This window comes from Carlito syrichta, unplaced genomic scaffold, assembly GCF_000164805.1.
Source record: "Carlito syrichta isolate Samal-C Ts95f unplaced genomic scaffold, Tarsius_syrichta-2.0.1 Scaffold313246, whole genome shotgun sequence".
NCBI classification, from domain to species: Eukaryota; Metazoa; Chordata; class Mammalia; order Primates; family Tarsiidae; genus Carlito; species Carlito syrichta.
The window spans coordinates 571,225-577,403 of NW_007257342.1; the positions used below are offsets into that span (position 1 = coordinate 571,225).

Genomic DNA, 6,179 nt, shown 5'->3' on the forward strand with positions numbered 1-6,179 from the left:
TTTCTTTATTTGTGCCTTGGCAGGTCTTCCTGATTCTGTATTTGTATTGTTTGTATTTTCTCTTAGAGTGTGTATCCCTGTGACATTTTAAAAAATGTATTTAAGCTGTGCTCGGTGGCAGCCTGTAATCCCACGCTTTGGGAGGCTGCGGTGAGTGGATTGCCTGAGCCCGCGGGTTCGAGACCCGCCTGGGCAACTTGGTGAGACCTCATCTCTACAATAAATCAAAATGAGCCGGGCATGGTAGCGCGCGCCTGTAGTTCCAGCTACTTGGAAGGCTGAGGCGGAAGGATTGCCGGAGCCCAGCAGGTCGAGGCTGCGGTGGCCGGGAGCAGCCACCGCGCTCCAGTCTGGGTGACAGAGTTGAGACTCCAACTCAAAAAAAAAAAAATAAAAATAAAAATAAAAAGTGTATTTAAATATTACAAATATTGACTTGGCTTGGTGGCACATAATCCCAGCATTTTGGGAGGCTAAGGCAAGAGGATTGCTTGAACCCAGGAGTTGGAGACCAGCCTAGGCAATATAATGATACCTTGTCTCCACAAAAAATTAGGTGGGTGTTAATCGTAGTCTCAGGTACTCAGGAGGTTGAGGCAGAGGATTGTCTGAACCCAGGGAATTTAGGCTGCAGTGAACTATGATCGTGCCACTGTACTCCAACTTGGGTGGCAGAGAGACCCCGACTCAAAAAAAATTACAAGTACATGACATCCTGGTCATTATCATATTCATACGGTCTTTATGTTTAGAGTTTTTTTGTCTTTTTTCATTTGGCAGTACTTTTTCACATGTCTATATATTTATTATTTTAAATGGATATATAATAAAGTTTAGAATAGTCTCTGGTTATGTAGAATTTGGATGATTTTTTGTTTGTTTTTATTTCTGTTTTGTTATTTTTTAATTTTTTTTTTTTTTTTTCAAATTGATAAATGACAGCTTTATTTTTTCACACTTAAAGGATGATGAAAAACCACTACTAATCCCATTAAAGAAAATCCAGCGTTTTAGCTGAAAAGTTTGGGAACTATATTCACTCATTAAATATCAAATTTAACTTTTCTGAAACCCAACTTGAAAACACCCAGCATGCATGTTCAATTTTAATACAGTGAGTTCGAGGCCACATGTACACGTTACACGCATGAAGGCTGGATTACAGGTTGTCACCGTCGTCGTCATCGTCGTCGTCGTCGACGTCTTCATGTTTTCTTTTCAATGCGTTTGACGATTCACTGGCAGCATTTTGTGGTGACACCATGTTAGTGGTAATAAGAATGTTTTTGGGCCCAATTAAAGAGGGATTAATCAGCACATTCTGAACTGCTGATGTTGCAGGAACTGACGCTTTTACAGCTGGGGACTGTGAAGTAGGCATCTGTACTGTAAACCTTTGTCCTGTGAGGGACATTGGAGTCCCCACCTTAGTTGAGACAGACATGGTTTGTGGGGTTGGTGTGCCCAGTGTGGGAGTGCTCGGTCTGCTGGTAACGGAACCGACACTTAACCGTGGGACTGTTATTCTGCCCGCAGAAGTAGATGCCTTCTTCTGTAAAGACTTAAGCCTGTAGTTTGGAGCTGTTAAGCAATACCTATCAGGTGGCAATCTAGGACCTGAATATGGCTGATCAATGGCAAAGGGGTTTGATTTCTTTGCCTTGCAATGTCTAATAAAAAATCTCTTGGAGGAGGGGAGGTAAAAGACTGGTCAGCACGACACTGGATTGCCAATCGCACATCATCTGCATCGACAGTAGCTTTCTTAGCATGGCTTGAATAAACTTTTGCATCATCTAGAATTGTGGTCACATATCGGAAGGCAAACTCCAACATCTGATTTATAACTCTTGGCTCATATTCTGTAATCCCCATATCCTTCAGGATTTGTGCCATCATCTGTGCATCTTTCGGCATGCTCTTGGGAGAAGCCATCTTGCCAGACTCCATGATATCCGGTGATCAGACTTCTCGAGCTAAATCACCCACATTAATGTATTTCAGTCCTGATCTTGATGCAAGTTCTTTGCCTAGTGTGGTTTTTCCAACCCCTGGTGTACCGGTGAGCAGGATGTTCGGAAGCAGCATGGTCCTCGCGACGATGGCTCCGCGCGTCCGGGTCCTCGCGCCGCGCGCTCATTTTTTAATTTTTATTTTTGAGTCTAAGTCTTACTCTGTCTGCCAGACTGAAGTGCAGTGGCACACTCACAGCCACTGCAGCCTCGACCTGCTGGGCTCAGACGATCCTTCCACCTCAGCCTTCCAAGTAGCTGGAACCACAAGCACACGCCACCACACCCGGCTAATTTTTTGGTTTATTGTAGAGAGGAGGTCTCAAACCCCTGAGTTTAGGTAATCCTCTTGTCTCCACCTCCCAAAGTGCTAGGATTACAGGTGTGTGCCACCACGCCCGGCTCTGTTTTTTAATTTTTAAATTACACTAGTATAATATCTTTTTATAAATTTTTTCCCCAGTTTTTTCCTTAGACTATATTCCCCAAATTGATTTAACTAGCTCTAAGGATGTTACTTTTTAACCACATTTTCAAATTGTTCTTTAGGATGACTGCCAGTTTATACTGTCAGTTTATAAATTGAATTTTATAATTTATTTTCTTATAGTATAATAGTGGTACTTTACCATGCTGTGGTTTTTGAAAAAATATTTTGTATGTTTTGTCATGAAAGATTACAAACATACCAAAAGCCACAAAATAGTACAGTAAACACCCTTATACCCACCACCTGTATTCCACATTACCATATGCTTAATAGTATTTATTATGTCAGACCTTTTTAAAATAAAGATCTCATTATACTATGCCTTTGAATACTTTAGCATGCATCTCTAACAAATAAGGATATTCTTATACATAATCACAATACCATTTAAATTAAAAGTAATTCTTTAGTATTATTTATCTGACATTAAGTCTGTGTTGAAGTTTCTCCAGTTGTCCCCAAAACAACTTTTATAGCTAACTTGTTTGAAGTGGAATCAAATTAAGGACCATGCATTGCATTTGCCTGTTATGCCCATAGTCTTTGTTTTTTTTAAACCCAGAATACTTCCTGTTTCCCTTTGCATCTCCTCTACTTTTTTCCCGCGACCATTGAAAAGCTGCATATAATTCGGTTTTACTTAGTCGGTATTCATTTGTTGACAGAGCTGTTTTCTTGTCTCATATTCTGGAGATATCTGATTGTTTTCTTTGTAGCATTAAACTTATTTCTTTATTCCTTCTAATTTTCTAAAGTAGAAGTTTAAAAGAATTACCTAATTCTAAAGACTTAATTAGACTCTAGTTAAACATTTTGGCAAACATACTTAAATATTCTTCACGTTTCATTGTATCATGAGGTAAATAAATATCTAGTTGCCTCATTATTATTGAGACATTCCATCACAGGGTTTATATGTCACGTGCAGTATCTCTCCTTTGTAAAACTGTTTTTTTTTCTTTTGTGACTAGCAATTTTTTTTCTTTTTTTAATTTTTAATTGTAAATATGTGGGATACAATTCAGGGTTAGGTATACAAATATTCATTATGCAGGTACCCTTGTTGGTGAGGTGTGCTTCCTTTCCCCTGGCAATTTCCCACTACTGCCAATTCTGCCCTGCCCTCCCTCTGACTAGCAATTTTAAAAGAATCAGCCAATAATAAATGTAGCTTATCTTGCTTGAACTAATTTTTTATATCATTTAACCATTTTTTCACTGTAGATTTGGTATTCCCACCTTTTTTGTGTGTGTTGGAGTCTCACTTTGTCACCCAGGCTGAAGTGCAGTGACACGCTCATGGCCACTGCAGCCTTGACCTGCTGGGCTCAGGTGATCCTTCCGCCTCAGCCTTCCAAGTAGCTGGAATTATAGGCACGTGCCACCATGCCTGGCTAATTTTTTGATTTATTGTAGAAATGAGGTCTCACCAAGTTGCCCAGGTGGGCCTTTAACCCTCTCACCTCGGCCTCCCAAAGTGCTGGGATTACAGGTGTGAGTCACCGTGCCCAGCTGGTATTTTCCTTTTTTATTTTATGAGTATTGGTGTACCATGAGGTATTTTTCTTTCATATTTGTATAATGCATTTAAAAATTTAATTCAGTGTGACAAAGAATGGTACCTTGTTATGGAAGATAAATTCCAAGTGTCAGGGAATAGCTTAAAACCAAATAAAATTTAAAGAAAAAGATACATTGTGATAATATAATAGGGGACATTTCTTTGACAGGATTTTGTGATGATTCATATTTACTTGTTTTTTAAAGACATTTATTTGTTTGAGTTGGAATCTCTGTTGCCCAGCCTGGAGTGCAGTGACACAATCATAGCTACCACAATCTTCAACTGCTGAGCTCAGGTGATCCTTCCCACCTCAGCCTTCCAAGTAGCTGGGACCACCATTCCCAGCCAAGACCATTTTTGACAAACAAACTGAAAACACATAAAGCTCTTGAATAAAAAACTTATTTTATTTTTGTTTTTGAAGTAAAAGTAAATCTCGAATTCATAAATGCTTTACACATTCAACCCTTGTCCACTGAGCATTTCATTTGGCTGTCTTTTATACACCAATTCTTCATCAGTTTTAAATACCTATTTTTTTCTATCATTCCTATTATGGATATTTTCTTATTCCATTACTTTTCTGTTATGAATTATACTTAAATAGAATTTTCCTTTCAAACCACAACAGCAGTGGATGCTTATTGCAACAAGCTGAGCATCATCTGTGGTGTATGAAGAAAACGCCAACCATCTGCTCTTTGTTTTTTCTTTGAGTTGGGGTTTCACTCTGTCAACCACATTGGTCTGCAGTGGCACAATCACAACCACAGCCTCAAACTTCTGGGCTCTTGGAATCCTCCTGCCTCAGCTCCTGAATAGCTGGGACTACAGGTGTGTGCCACCATGCCTAGCTCTCTTCAGTTTCTATCTTCCAGGCTACTCAGGTATAATAGTCTAGTATAGACTTCTCTATTTTTTCTCTGTGCTCTTAGAAACACAAATATAGCCAGGCACGGTGGCTCATACTTATAATCCCAGCACTTTGGGAGGCCGAGGTGAGGGGATTGCCTGAGCCCGCGGGTTTGAGACCAGCCTGGGCAACTTGGTGAGACCTCATCTCTACAATAAATTTTTAAAAATTAGCCGGGCATTATGGTGCATGCCTGTAGTTCCAGCTACTTGGAAGCCTGAGGCAGAAGGATCACCTGAGCCCAGCAGGTCAAGGCTGTGGTGGCCATGAGCGTGCCACTGCACTCCAGCCACGGTGACAGAGTGAGACTCCAACTCAAAAAAAAAAAAAAAGGAACACAAATATACAGTTACTGATTCATTTTGTCTCTTATGATTATTATGATTCTACAATTTCAATATTTTTTATTTTTAGGTTATACATCTCTAAATTATTAAATAAATAACTTTTTAAAAACTAGCTGCATTTTATTCGGTTTCTGTTTGTTTTACTCAATGGGTGTTTATGTTGTTTCTGCCTTTTTCCCCATTACTAACAGTATTACAGTAATGGAGCTTTTACTTTAAGATACAATCCAAATGTGGGGTAAAGTGTCTACTGATTTCATTTTTATTATGAACTCTTTATTTTTCACAAAAATTGTCATAGTTCTTATTCCCACTGGCAGTGGCTAGCAGGTATCTTTTTAACTTTTGCCAATCAACTGAGTGAAAAAGTATATTCTTATGTTTATTATTTTCCTGACCATTAATCAGTTGAATACTCTCATGGGCTATTTGTAGTCCTGTTTTGCAAATCGCCTCTTCCAATCCTTTCTTTTTCTCTTGGTTGTTATTTTATTTATTTTTTAGTCAGTTTGCAGATGCTTTTGAATATTTTTTGTCACATTGTATAAATATATTATTCCTGTCTGTCATTTGGCTTTTGACTGGTTTCTTTTGATATATAGACTATTTTAATTTTTATCTAGTATGGCTGTCAGTCTTCTGGGTTCATGTTTTACTGTTCACCACTCCACTGAAGTTAATAATTCTGGATTTTATTTCTGTTTTTTTAATTGTTATTTGTAATATTAATTTTTTTCTTTTTTGCAGTTTGGGCAGAGATTTCTTATTTTTAATATAAATGAACCAATTTATCTTATTTATTATTATTATTTTTTTTGAGTTGGAGTCTCTGTCACCCAGACTGGAGTGCAGT

General features: G+C 38.4%; 1 pseudogene across 1 annotated transcript; it reads right to left on the reverse strand.

Moving 5' to 3' along the window:
- Positions 1–919: 919 nt before the first annotated feature.
- LOC103272801 lies at positions 920–2,163 on the reverse strand (annotated as a pseudogene). The gene has a single exon (XR_505151.2). The product of XR_505151.2 is annotated as a transcription initiation factor TFIID subunit 9-like (transcript).
- Between the last annotated feature and the right edge of the window lie 4,016 nt (positions 2,164–6,179).